The 15112-nt window shown below is 38.8% G+C and overlaps 1 protein-coding gene across 2 annotated transcripts in view; it reads left to right on the plus strand.

Moving 5' to 3' along the window:
- BMPER (BMP binding endothelial regulator) overlaps positions 1-15112 on the plus strand; it is a 287717-nt gene that overhangs the window by 230107 nt on the left and 42498 nt on the right. The gene's annotated exons all lie outside the window — the stretch shown is intronic.

Here is a 15112-nt window from a genome sequence, read left to right on the forward strand (position 1 = left end):
AACAGCCTATTTGCCTTTATTAAACCTTTCATTTACTTTAAACTTTAATTTCTTTAGGCTCTGTTCACACATGCTGTGGCCTGCGGCTTCTTGTCCAGGTGAACTGGACAAGAAGACACACAGGGCCCTTTCACAGATCACGGCCGCCCCAGAGTTGTGTGAACTGGCTCCATTTAATAGCCGGTCACACTGTCATGCGAATTGGATCCAGGGAAACCTGCATCCAATTCCCATTTATGTGAACCCGGCCCCAAATTTGCCCACAGTTAATGTTGATATACAGTGCCTTGCAAAAGTATTCGGCCCCCTTGAACTTTGCAACCTTTTGCCACATTTCAGGCTTCAAACATAAAGATATAAAACACATTTTTTTTGAAGAATCAACAACAAGTGGGACACAATCATGAAGTGGAACAAAATGTATTGGATATTTCAAACTTTTTTAACAAATAAAAAACTGAAAAATTGGGCGTGCAAAATTATTCAGCCCCTTTACTTTCAGTGCAGCAAACGCTCTCCAGAAGTTCAGTGAGGATCTCTAAATGATCCAATGATGACCTAAATGACTAATGATGATAAATAGAATCCACCTGGGTGTAATCAAGTCTCCGTATAAATGCACCTGCACTGTGATAGTCTCAGAGGTCTGTTTAAAGCGCAGAGAGCATCATGAAGAACAAGAAACACACCAGGCAGGTCTGAGATACTGTTGTGGAAAAGTTTAAAGCCGGATTTGGATACAAAAAGATTTCCCAAGCTTTAAACACCCCAAGGAGCACTGTGCAAGCGATAATATTAAAATGGAAGGAGTATCAGACCACTGCAAATCTACGAAGACCTGGCCATCTCTCTAAACTTTCAGCTCATACAAGGAGAAGACTGATCAGAGATGCAGCCAAGAGGCCCATGATCACTCTGGATGAACTGCAGAGATCTACAGCTGAGGTGGGAGACTCTGTCCATAGTCAGTCGTATACTGCACAAATCTGGCCTTTATGGAAGAGTGGCAAGAAGAAAGCAATTTCTTAAAGATATCCATAAAAAGCGTTGTTTAAAGTTTGCCACAAGCCACCTGAGAGACACACCAAACATGTGGAAGAAGGTGCTCTGGTCAGATGAAACCAAAATCGAACTTTTTGGCAACAATGCAAAACGTTATGTTTGGCGTAAAAGCAACACAGCTCATTACCCTGAACACACCATCCCCACTGTCAAACATGGTGGTGGCAGCATCATGGTTTGGGCCTGCTTTTCTTCAGCAGGGACAGGGAAGATGGTTAAAATTGATGGGAAGATGGATGGAGCCAAATACAGGACCATTCTGGAAGAAAACCTGATGGAGTCTGCAAAAGACTTGAGACTGGGACGGAGATTTGTCTTCCAACAAGACAATGATCCAAAACATAAAGCAAAATCACAAATAAACATATCCAGGTGTTAGAATGGCCAAGTCAAAGTCCAGACCTGAATCCAATCGAGAATCTGTGGAAAGAACTGAAAACTGCTGTTCACCAACGCTCTCCATCCAACCTCACTGAGCTCGAGCAGTTTTGCAAGGAGGAATGGGCAAAAATTTCAGTCTCTCGATGTGCAAAACTGATAGAGACATACCCCAAGCGACTTACAGCTGTAATCGCAGCAAAAGGTGGCGCTACAAAGTATTAACTTAAGGTGGCTGAATAATTTTGCACACCCAATTTTTCTGTTTTTTATTTGTTAAAAAAGTTTGAAATATCCAATAAATTTCGTTCCACTTCATGATTGTGTCCCACTTGTTGTTGGTTCTTCAAAAAAAATGAGTTTTATATCTTTATGTTTGAAGCCTGAAATGTGGCAAAAGGTTGCAAAGTTCAAAGGGGCCGAATACTTTCGCAAGGCACTGTATATTGTGTAGAAACAATGTCCACTTACATCAGGTCCTGATGCTCCTGTACACTGTTGCCAAATCCCTCATATATTCAAACTTTTTAATGCAATAATCCTAAAAGAAGGTTATGTGCTTTCTATCAGTGTACACATTGTATACCTTTTGTTGATAATCTAACTTATTCAAATATATTGTTCTGTCCCCTGTAAAGTTTAGAATGCAAAATCTGTTGTGTATTGTGGTCATAGCTACAACTCATCCCCAGTCCTACACACTACATTAGTCTATTCATCTATGATGTATCGAGGGAGATTGTTATACTCCCTTCACCACAGTAATGGAAGATGATTTTATTGTCCATGACACACACACATGTAAATCACTGCCAGAAGAATATTCTCAGACTTGTGATGAGAAGTCTTGGATGGGAATTCAAAGTAGAAAGCCTTGCTTTGAATGTGAACCTGGTTCTTAGCAAGACCTGTTGACCTAAGCAAGTCTGTTTCCCCCAGTCTTCCACACACTTGTGTGTGTTCACAGAATGTCTTCCAGCAGCCTGGGACCAAATTTGAAACACATAATTCTCTTTGTATCAAGAGTTATCACAGCTGTAATATACTGACCCATTGCCAGAGAAATCACAGATGTGTCTTCTTCCCTCTGGGTATAGCATAAAGTAAGAAATAAGGTTGGAAGGAGATTTTCACAAGAATCTGACCAGGCTATGGTCTTGGACAATGATGTGTTCACCTGGGATAGCCTCTGGCTTCCCTCCAGTCTTTGCTGTGTAGGATTCTTCTCTGACCCACTCTCTTATTTTCTTTGATTTCCTATATAAGAAACGGATGGCTTCTCATTTTGTAATGTTTGATAGAAAAAACATATGAACTGGCATTCTCTCTTCTAATATTGGTCAAAAAATCATTTCACAGTAGTATCCATGGAATGCTTTTAAAACCTTTGTTCTGCATCCTTTAGAGAAGATTGAGTTTACATTCACTAAATTCATATAATATATTCCAGAGCAGCTATGATAAAATAGCCATCTTGTAGTTAGCATTTGGGATAAGCTTTGCATTCTTAAATATTTGGCGTAATAAGGACTGTAATTATGGTGCACCTGCACCAATACATTAAAAACTGCAGAGTTGCTTCTGTCTAGGTGGCAAGAGCTTCAGCTGTGCATTCCTAATGTAAGCTAATAAATTAAACAGGAGATTTTTAAATCATGCAGCAGATAACAGACATCAATATAAGACAGAAGGAGAAACATTTGAATTTTTTTAACCATAACATTTAAATTTTTAATGAAAGATATCATAACAGATATGGACAATATTAGACATCACTTTAAAGAATTGATCCTAATACTTGTTTGACACATATTGTGAGAAGGAACTAAACAATGTACAACAGAAAAAAGAATAATAAGTATCAATATCTAATTGTTAGTCAGACCCCGCTTACTCCAGATGGGAGCAAACTGTAAGGAGGGGTTCACCAACAATTTAATATTATCAACAAGGATCAATAACTTAGTAATTAATAATGAGCTACATCTGAATCTCATATAATTAGGAAGGTTATATCAAACTCACTAGTACTATTAAGGGTTAAATTTTTTTAGGTATTTACAAGCTCTAGGATGAGATAACCAGGCTTACCATTTATTTTTAAAGGTAGTAGTGGAGTGATTTTTATATGCTAGCATTAATTTGAATTAAGCTTGCGTGTTGAATCTAGAGATTACATTCGAAAGATTGGGTGCTTCAGTGGATTTCCATAAACTGGTTATAGTAAGCCTTGCCACTATTAATATATGAGCCACAACCGTTCAGTATATTAAGGGGTAAATATCAATATTTATACCTGATAAGGCCATAGCAGGAGTAATAAAAAAAAAGTGATAAGCGCAATAAATATCAGTAATCACAACAAGTGCTGAATATAATGCGGATAATAGATCCTATATTGCTTAATAAAGCTATAGTGATAAAAAGTCTCATAAAGTGATAAAGACAATCTTGATGAATACAGAAAATCTTCTGAGCAGTTCTTCAAGGACTGAGCTCACAGAGCGCTTACCTTCTTATAGAGAAAATGACTCCTTGAATGTGTAGCTCTCTGTTTACAATGACGGTGGATGGATGGATATCTCCCACATGCCAAATCGAGTCTCCTCCTGGTGTCCAGTTATAAAGGCCAACTCCCCAGTGTATTCCTCGGTGGTTAGTGGGATAAATGAAAGAAACTTCTCATGGTGAGGTACGTATTAAAATTTTTAATAAAGAGTAAAAAAGCTGCTTACAAGCGGTAAAATGAATATTTACCATTCTCACAATACTTCCGGGTGTTCTTCCTGATGCTTCCATCCCTTACATGTTACGCCAATCACGTGGCTTCATCAGAGGAGGTGTGTCAGGACACCCACTAACACACAGCTCCTTTCTCTATCTGCAAAGTAGAGAGTGTGCTGACTTGTCTGCTTGCCCCCTTCCCTGTCAAGAGGCTTTCTCCACACCAGGGAGAAAGCCTCGCATTACGGTGTTTAGTTAGAGACAGAAGAACAGGAAGTGAGGATTTCTCAGAAGAAATAAGGACATTTAAAAGCAAAATCGAAGGATGAGGTAAGTGAAGGAGGACTGCACTAAGGTAAAGGAAGTTATTTAGGGGAATTTTCTTTTCCTTTACAACCCCTTTAAACTATAGCTACTTGATACCCCTTGATTACAAAAAGGTAGTTTGCTTTTACACTAGTGATAATGTAGGTGTGGTATATCAAAGGGGACATACATTTATTAATATAGGTATTTTTTTTTTATTTGTTTCTACTTTAAAATGAATAGTCTTTTTATGTTGCTCAGTATAGAAAAGAAGAAAAAAACTAATTTGTATCCACAGTAATTCAATGTTTAAGGACAATAAAACATTAACACTTCTGAGTGGGAAGGGGGTCAATACTTTTAATAGGCACTTTATGTGACCCATAAGGTACAATTTCATGTGTTTTGTAGTTAAATGGCCTTCCCATTTTATATGTTTGAGTTGTTTTCTGTGTCTAGTGGCAGAGACAGTGAATATTATGAGTCATATTGCAATGGTATGTAATGAATGAGTATAGAGAATATGCAGGGATAAATCCAAAGGTCAACCATTGCCTATTGTACTCCTGATAATTTTGCAGCTGTGTTGACAGTATGTCGGGTTCCCAAGTGTGACATTTGTGGTATATGCCGAGTTTTAATTTTATGAGTTTAGTCTGACATTCTTTTCTTTCATATTTTAAAGTCTACATGTGTTAGGTGTCACAAATCTTAAAAAAAAATGACTTTTTGGGTTATATACATGAGATCTGGGTGCTAATGAATGTTCATAACTATTTTTTTGCAGTGTCTCTGCAAAACATTTTGATGATCTAAGGCTCACTGAAAAGAGCCATTATTAAAGTAGTTGTAAAGTAAGAAGGGTTTTTATCTTAATGCATTCTATGCACTAAGATAGAAAACAAGCATGACTCCCTCAGGCAGAGGCATAATGGGACTTGTAGTTCCGCAACAGCTGGAGGGCCACCAGTTAGAGACCCTTGCTTTGGATTTTAGTGAGGAGTTTAAAGCGACATTGTCTCAAAAGTTAAATTGCGCATAATACATAATACCCATAAAGAAGTGAGTGAATATTTACCTCTCCTGCTTCCAACATGGCAAACCAGAATATGTTAATCTCCTTTTCTCCTGCTGCTTTCAGTGGTTCCTACTACAAACCTCCCATTCACTACAGAACACTGTAGTCATATGGTGGTCTGAAAAAGAATGCCACTGAGTGCTGCTGGGGACCAGGAGATTGACACTATTTGGAAACGCTCCCTGACGACGTGGCAATCACGAAACGTACGTCGAGGCGCACTGGTCTACTTACTTCCGTTCACGCTGGTCCTCTCTTCCTGAGAGGTGGAACGCACACTGGCTGCAGGCTTCCTGAAGCGTGGGACCGTCTCTCCATACGCCATTCAACGCTGACCAGCCTCAGTGCCAGGTTAAGGCACTTCTCAAAGTAAGGGGCCATTTGGCGTTGCTTGTTTTATATATTATTTTAAATAAACGTTATTATTCTATGGCGATTTCTCTTTTTGATTTACTTCATGTGGTGTTGAGTATGACGATATCGAGACATCAAGAGCTACGTCTGGAATCTATGGTTATAACCCATGCCTATTTGACCTCTTTTTAACTAAAGTGGTCATCATCTTGTGGTAAGGTGCCATCCATGAGCACTTTTTTTGCGGTGATTACATTTTTCTCTTCTTGTGGTGGAGGTGGAAGCCTGTACTGATTAAGTGGAATCATCCTTCAAGCATTTGTTTATTATTCACTGTTTGGACTTTTCTTCTGCACACTATTGGTTAAAGACATCTCCCTATCAGGGAGTCTGTATTATGATGGACATTATCGTTTTGCAGTCTTATTATTATTAATATTATTCACTTGATATTTTATCACCATTTATGATGAATCATTGTTGCTGATTATTCACTATTGATTAGTCATTATTTATTTATTTAAATTTAGATGATCAATATCCCTAGCGCCCCCTTTTTCTTCACTCATTCACATTGTTACATATCACTGTAATTTTGGGGTAGCAGCTCAGGTTATTTATTTATTTATTTAATTTTTCTACTTATATTTTGGCGTGAGATTCTACCTCCCACTATTTGGGAACTGTCAGTGTCTGCAAAAGACCTCAGACCTCCTCCTAAACTTTTGTAGTCCTGTCCAGAAGTGGGGATATCAGGGTGGCTTCTAGGATAGCCTACATGACAGCAGAGCCACCCTAAATGTGAATAGATCAGGGACATTTGCCTAGTACACACAATGTGAAAATCGGAAAGAAAATTGAGTGACCGAGATCTTGCATGCTCAGAAATGAAAGAATACATTACAATACAATACATTACATCACTTCTGAAGTTCTATTCTGTTGTACGAGAATTGAGAGATTCTCATACAACATGTAATGTAATGAGATTAGCATGCAAAAAAAAATAAAAAATGAACGATCATTTGTCCAATATTCTCATCGTGTGTACGTGGCTACAGACTTTATTTGAAGATTGTGCTGCAAACACAGGCTACAGAGACAAAGGAGACATCACCAATAGAAGTATATGAGATATGGTGCTACGTAAAAGAATTTAATAACACTTGAAGTGTTAATTGTTCAATTAATAGAGGGTCAATTGTTGTAGAACGTGGGAACCTAGTGTTAAATGTAAGTGATTGTATATAATCATAACATAACTGCCTGTTTATGGCTAGAATCATTTTTAAGGGAATTTATTTACTTTTTTTCCCCTCTGATTCCTTCTTCAATGAGAAGGAGATGCAGTGCTGCAGTCAGAGGGTATCAAATTCCAAACATTCTGTATGATCACCATGACCAGCTAGTCCAGGAGAGTCTAGAGTCCATGAGACAGTGGTCTTTATTACACAGGCCAGTCAATGGCAAAATACTCTATATTACCAAAAGTATTGGAACACCTGAACTTTAATAGCATCCCAGCTTCAACTTTTCTGGGAAGGCTGTCCACAAGGTTTAGGAGTGTGTCTATGGGAATTTTTGACCATTCTTCCAGAAGCGCATTTGTGATGCCAGGCACTGATGTGTGCAAGAAGGCCTGGCTTGCAGTCTCAGCTCTAATTCATCCTAAATATGTTCTATCGTGTTGAGGTCAGGACTCTTTGCAGGCCTGTTCAGTGCCCCCACAACAAGCAGCTTGCTATTGGGGCACCCTGACCCGGCCCACCCCCTAACTCCCCTGATTGGCTAAATGACTTTGATTGACAGCAGCGGGAGCCAATGGCAGCACTGCTGTGTCTCAGCCAATCAGAAAGGATAATCTCAGACGGCTGATACACTTGTGGACGGCATAATTTTAATATAGTGGCTAAACAACCACTTTAAAGTTAGTTGAACCCAGTTGATTAGCATATTAGCCAGACAACTAACATATTCAGATGGGGTTTGTCGTTGCCAACCTCATATGTCCTTTAGGAAAGGTTTACATAGTACTGTTTTTAAAAATACTTACTCAAGTAAGGAATTGAGCAAGTTGTGTATTGTAAAAATGTCACTTGCTTTTCACAAACTTTAATCAAGGATTGAATGGACATTTTTCCCCAAGGTATAAATGTAGAGATAATTGTTTTGCTTACACAGCAGAACAATTGGGAGAAGCAAACCTATATTTTTTGGGCTACTTCTTCTGACCACAGGAATACCCCACTGTGCTTTTCTTGCTGTATGGGTTTCTTTTAGTGCCTAGAGTGACCAATGTCCATTCTTACTCTAGATAAAATGTACATGACTGCAAAAGCTTGACTATTCTAGGTGTGTGTAATCGGGTTAATTAATTTTACAAATAAATATAGTAATTGCACATTTTAGAACTATTTCCACCTAAAATAAGATTGCGTAACTTAGTCTGAAATCCATATTTTTAAACAACTTGGCGCTTAATGTCCCCATGGTTTTAGGAATTTCTGCCAAACTGTGTGTGTGCAGACAGAGGTCCTTCTGGAGCTCTGGCTAAGCTAAGTCAACAGACCTCAAGTATTTCATGTGTTTTGTCATTTGGATTTGGATTTAGGTTTTAAGGAAGTTAAGTGAAAACATGATACACCTCCAGGTGTTTTTCCTTCCTATTGTTAAAATTGTGTTGCTAACGGAAGTACATCATTGTTATAAAAATACATTTGCAAAAAAACGAAGAATCTGAAATATAATTTTTTTTTTAAACAAAGTTAATATTGGTTAAAGTTGGTAAATGCAGTGGTAATCATGCTTTATGACATCTGAACTTGCTCTCATAGTTATTAATAAAGTAAAGCAACAGCTTACAAAGTGTAAGATGGTTGCAATGTATGCACTGTATATCTTTATAGTGAACGCTTGCACAAACGATGACTCTTAACTTACAAGGAGAGACTGGAATGGAAATAATACCAATCACAGAGCATTTTGGATCTCTGCAAAGAGATCATTGGTCTCCCACATACAACAAGGGCGTGACTCTGCACTATGATGACAGGGAAGAGGCTTTTCTAAGTAGCCTATAGCTGCCATTAGAAAGAAAATAAACTATGCTGAGCAGAGTGATATTCAGGCATTTTCAAGTCTAATGCCTCGTACACACGACCGTATTTTCCATCGGATAACAAAAATGACGGTTTTCCCAAAGAATTCCTTTCAGCCTGCCTTGCATACACACGCTCAGACAAAAGTCCTCCCATCCAAAGCGCAGTGACGTACAACACGTACAACGGCACTATAAAGGAGAAGTTTCATTCCAACGGCATCACCCTTTGGGCTGCTTTTGCTGATCCTCGTGTTAATAAAAGTTTGAGACGATTCACGTTTTTCAGTCTTCGTGTTTTTCAGTCCGTTACAGCGTGACGAATGTGATATCTCCATGATGGACGCTAGTTTTACCAGAAAGAGCGCTTCCGTCTCATACTTGATTCTGAGCATGCACTTTTTTTCCCCGTCGGAAAACCATACAGACAAACGGTTTTCCCGCCAGGATTTTTTCCTGCTCTCTTTTTTTGTCCGGCAGTTTTCCTGTTGGAAAAACTGCGATGGAGCATACACACGGCCAGGATTCCCGAAGAAAAGCTCTCAGCAGTTTTCCCGTCGGAAAAAACGGTCATGTGTACGATGCATCAGGAGCTTTTCCACATGTCATTTGATGGCATATCTCAATTAGCTTACATGTGTATTCATGCTTCAGGCATTTTGGTTTTAGCCAATAGAAAGAAATAGGGCTGGAGGCCAGTTCTAAGAGGCTACACATCTCCTGAATTATGTGAGAAAATATTCTAGAAAATGCATGATTTGGGCATTTAAAGGGGTTGTAAAGGTTCGTCTTTCATTTTCTAAATAGGTTCCTTTAAGCTAGTGCATTGTTGGTTCACTTACCTTTTCACTTCATGTATCTCCTCAGTAAGCTTTCCACCATCATCCGAGCGGTGGAAAGTCATTTAGAACAGCTTTCTTGAACACCTTACTGAGGAGGAACAGGAAGTGAGAAATTCAGACTAAGAAAACAAAGAAAAAAAACATTTGGAAGGGAAATCGAAGGAAAAGGTAAGTGAACCAACAATGCACAAGCTTAAAGTAACCTATTTATAAAATAAAAAACTAACCTTTACAACCCCTTTAAAGGTGTTCCCATTGAAGTCTATGGGGCCAAAATTGCCCACATCTACCTCAAAGGTAGTTCATATAGCTTTTGAAGAATCAGACAGTGAGCTACAGTCGCTTGAGTGCTCATATGGGAATAGCCACCATCAAATTCCCACCATGGGGTTTTGTTTGTTGAGAACTTTGCTACAAAAAGAACAAGCTACAAGCTACAAAACGCTCTGGTGTCAATGGGGCTTAAGACATTATATGCCTTTTATTTTGATACACCTGGAATGTAATCACACAAGTTAAACTGGAAGTTCAGTTGAGCTTTAATTAAATACATACCAGATTATATAAAGACAGACCATTATCCTACAACCCTAGGCATTGTGGTTGAGTAGCAGAAATCAAAAACTAATAACATATTGGACTGTGTATAATTCCTAAATAAGCTAAGGAATCAGCATTCTAAAACATTTAATCAGGTAACTATAACTTATCAGAATATAATTATTATTAGTATTATACAGGATTTATGTAGCCTCAACAGTTTGCACAGCGCTTTGAGGACAGAAAGTACAGTTACAATAAAATTCAATACAAGAGGAATCAGAGGGTTCTGCTCGTCAGAGCTTACAATCTAAAAGTAAATATTTTATAACAAATATTTTATTCAGGTTTTGAATTTGTACATACTGGTATGAATAGAAGAACACAATATTAAGCCTATGGCTCTATGGTCCTTCAGGCAACTCTCTGGCAATGAAATTTTTTTGTTACTTAGAGATTTAAAGCTTTACCTTCAGTCATGTGCAGTTGTAAGGTCTCCTCTCCTGTACTGAAAGTGCTTTCTTTGATTTTACTACACACTGTGAGTTTTTCTTAGTGTGCATTAGAAACTGCAGCAAGTCAAGCCTCGTACACACTTCCGAGGAACTCGACAAGCGAAACACATCGTTTTGCTCGTCGAGTTCCTTGTGAAGCCGCCGAGGATCTCGGCGAGCCAAATTTTCCCATTGCCATCGAGGAAAAAGAAGACATGCTTTCTTTTTGGCCCGACGAGATCCTTGGCGGTTTCCTCGTTGAAAAGTGTATACATGACCGGTTTCCTCTGCAAAAAAAAAAAACACAGCAAGCTTCTTGCTGGTTTTTGCTGAGAAACTAGGCCGTGCAGCTTTAACTACACGCTGTCCATAATCTCATTATTAGCACGCTGATTTTAATTGTTTCGCGAATACGTTTACCGTGAATGAGCAGGTAAATATTTCAATAGGAGAGAGATTTGAATTTCCATTGTAGCCTTAGCCCAAAAGATATGCCTGAAAGACCAAAACAATGACATTTTGGGGATAGTTATATAAAAATTAGCATTCTATGGAAAATCATAGGCTACCTGCACTTGAAGATATTGAACTTTAAAGGCTCATACACACGATTTGACTTTTTGACAACAACGGTCCGACGGACTTGTTTGACAATTGTTTTCGCTTTTTCATCGGGCAAATGTTTTCGCTGTGAATGCTCTCAAACTTTTTGACAACAAATGTCCGATGGAGCATAATCCGATCGTGTGTCCATGGGACTTAAGTCCAAAGTGCAAACACGCATGCTCAGAACCAATGCTAAAGATCCAACAACAATAACAGTAGTTGCCCCAATGGTGGCGGTAAAGAGCTGAAAAACCATGTGATTTGGTGAAAGTTGGCGGAAAAAGTCCTGCCGTGTGTATGCAGAACAAGTTCATGGCCAACGCCCATTCAGAGCCAAATCCACGAAAAAGTCAGATGGAAGTCCGATCGTGCGTATGAGGCTTAAGAGGACAGAACTAAACTGTACCATAAAAGTATTTCTGCTTTCTCTGATGGAGCTAAGGTCTGGGAACCTTGCTCCTTGGCATTAATCCACTAGTCAAGGTGTTTTCTTCTTTCTTGATGAAAATGGAAATCCCTTTAAAACCTTTAATTAAGTTTTCCATGAAAGGTTTGTTACATTGCTACCTCTGTGAAAAGTATTTCACAATCAAGGAAATGACTACTGCTTGTTTCTTGGCTAAGACTTGAGTATGAATATATTTATTTCTTAAATTTAGAAAGTCTGTTTCTATTTTTATAACATATGATGTCATCCTCTACATATAAAAACATATACTCAACAAGAAACTTTTGGCCCTGAAGAAACACTTTATGAGAAACCACTGCTGGGAGGAACTCGTATGATTTGGCTGAGCAGGGTCCAGACATTCATTGACCAGATTACTAGGTTTATTATTACACCACAGAACTCCCAAAAACACACACCATGAAACCTCATCATAACATTCAGCTGTGTATGCGTATTGTTTCATCCTGTCCTCTTTCTTCCCTTCTTGTAAAAATATATATTGTGCTTCATCTCTGTTGTCTACTTCTGACCTTTTTGATATCCGGCAATGAGCAAGAGAGTATCTCAGGCGTCACGTTCCCTACAGAGTTCATTGCAGATGCTTGTTAAGTCCTTCCTAGTTTTGACAGATACATATAATATATGCATCTCTTGAGGCGCCTGGCAACACATTTCAAAATAGGTCATAGGCATTTAAATTGATTAGGAAGTGTGTTACTCCAGAGGTGGTCTTCATACCAGCTTTCTATATTGTTTAAAAAAAAAAAAAGGAAACCAACATATGGTGAATAGCCTGTTTGTAATACAGTATTCATACTGAATAGGCTAAAATATTGAATATTCCTTTTAATTAAAAAATGAATACATTTCAGTCTGCAAGCCCTTATATCTAGCACTGCAGCCTTGCAACACTTGTGTATAACCCTCCATATACATGTCTTTGAATGTGCATGTACTCTTTTTTGTGAATTTCCTCTTCTTGCTTCAGTTTCCAAGCATGTGGTATGTAACCAATTTTTGACTTATTGTGCCGTTTACCTATGTCACTACTGTGGGCACTTCCAGTGGGGCAGGGATTTGAATTGTAAAATGTATGATAAGCATTGTGTTGCTCAACATCTCATTAGCTCAGTGTTTCTCAACTCCAGTCCTCAAGGCGCCCTAACAGGTCATGTTTTCAGGCTTTCCATTATTTTGCACATGTGATTTGATCAGTTTCATTGCCATAGTAAATACCACAGTCGTTTCATCTGAGGGAAATCCTGAAAACATGACCTGTTGGGCTGCCTTGAGGACTGGAGTTGAGAAACACTGCATTAGCTCACTAATTGTAATATGTTGTTAAGCATTAAAGGGTTAAAGGGGTTGTAAAGGTACACTTTTTTTCCCTAAATAGCTTCCTTTATCTTAGTGCAGTCCTCCTTCACTTACCTCATCCTTCCATTTTGCTTTTAAATGTCCTTATTTCTTCTGAGAAATCCTCACTTCCTGTTCTTCTGTCTGTAACTCCACACAGTAATGCAAGGCTTTCTTCCTGGTGTGGAGTGTCGTGCTCGCCCCCTTCCTTGGAATACAGGAGCGTCAGGACGCCCACTAACACACAGCTCCTTTTTCTATCTGCAACGTAGAGAGCATCCTGACTCTCCTGTAGTCCAAGGAGGGGGGGGGAGCTCGACACTCCACACCAGAGAGAAAGCCTTGCTTTACTGTGTGGAGTTACAGACATCAGAACAGGAAGTGAGGATTTCTCAGAAGAAATAAGGACATTTAAAAGCAAAATCGAAGGATGAGGTAAGTGAAGGAGGACTGCACTAAGATAAAGGAAGCTATTTAGGAAAAAAAATTGTACCCTTACAACCCCTTTAACTTACCCACCATCTTATTTCACAACCCTTAGCATTTTTACACAAGGCTTAGTATATATTTCAGCATTCAAATCTCTGTCTCATTGGAGCCTGTGCCCACTGTAAAGAAATAGTAATGGGCACAACAAGGCAACACTTTGGAGACTTAAGCAAACAGAGGAAACTCACAAAAAACACAGAAAATGCAAATTCAAAGACAGGTGAGAATAGCTGTACACTTTATCTAAGCGCTGTAAAGCTATGTAAAAATAGAAAATCAATGTAAATAATGCCATAAGTACGTATCTACATAGGTACCGCATGTGTATCTATGTGTATATCTACAGAATACAATGGTAAAAGTGTAATGTTTGACATACAGAAACTATTGACTTGATTTACTAAGGGTAAATAAGCTGTTTTTGGATAATGTGCACTTTGAAAGCGCATTTTCCCAAGAGGTTAGGGAATGTGGTGAAATTTCATTTTGCAAAGAATACTCAATCACATGCATTTTTGCTTGCATGTGATTGGATGATGGACGTCAGAAGAATTTCACCTCATTCACTAAGCTCTGGGGAAAATTCCCTTGCAAAGTACAACTTCCCGTGCAGAGGGAACAGCCTATTTGCCTTTGTAAATCAACCCCTACAAGTGTAATTTTTGAAGCTAAAAATTTGTTTAAAGCTAAAGACATTTTTTAAGATTTAATTCGAAGCATAGCTCTTTTGCCACTTTGGACACTGCCCTTCATCTGCTTTGGTACTGGTGCAAGACCAGAGTTTGCCAAGCCCATTCACATTTTCAAGATCTGTACACAATTCTGTAAGGCCTCGTACACACGACCGAGTTTCTCGGCAAAAAGCAGCAAGAAACTTGCTGGGATTTTTTTTTGCCGAGGAAACCGGTCGTGTGTACATTTTTCGACGAGGAAACTGTTGAGGATCCCGTCGAGCCAAAAAGAGAGCATGTTCTCTTTTTCCTCGACGGGAATGGAGAAACTTGCCTTGTCAAGTTCCTCGACAGCCTAACAAGAAACTCGACGAGGAAAACGATGTGTTTCGCCCGTCGAGTTCCCCGGTGGTGTGTACGAGGCTTCAAGTTTTGTAATATACATGGTTAGCATAAATAATGAAGGTAAGCTAAGGCGTAAAAAATGCATCAAGGCATTCAGTGATGACCCACTATAAAAAGCTCACCTGAACCTGTAAAAATGTTTAAAAATTGTTTGACCTAAACTGATATAAAAAAGATTTGCTAGTTTTTTGAATAGCTAACCTGTAGCTGTTAAAGCCCATCTCCAGGCAAGATTAACAACCCTTCTCATCCCTCTCCC

The sequence above is a fragment of the Rana temporaria genome, chromosome 5, assembly GCF_905171775.1.
Source record: "Rana temporaria chromosome 5, aRanTem1.1, whole genome shotgun sequence".
Lineage (NCBI taxonomy): Eukaryota > Metazoa > Chordata > Amphibia > Anura > Ranidae > Rana > Rana temporaria.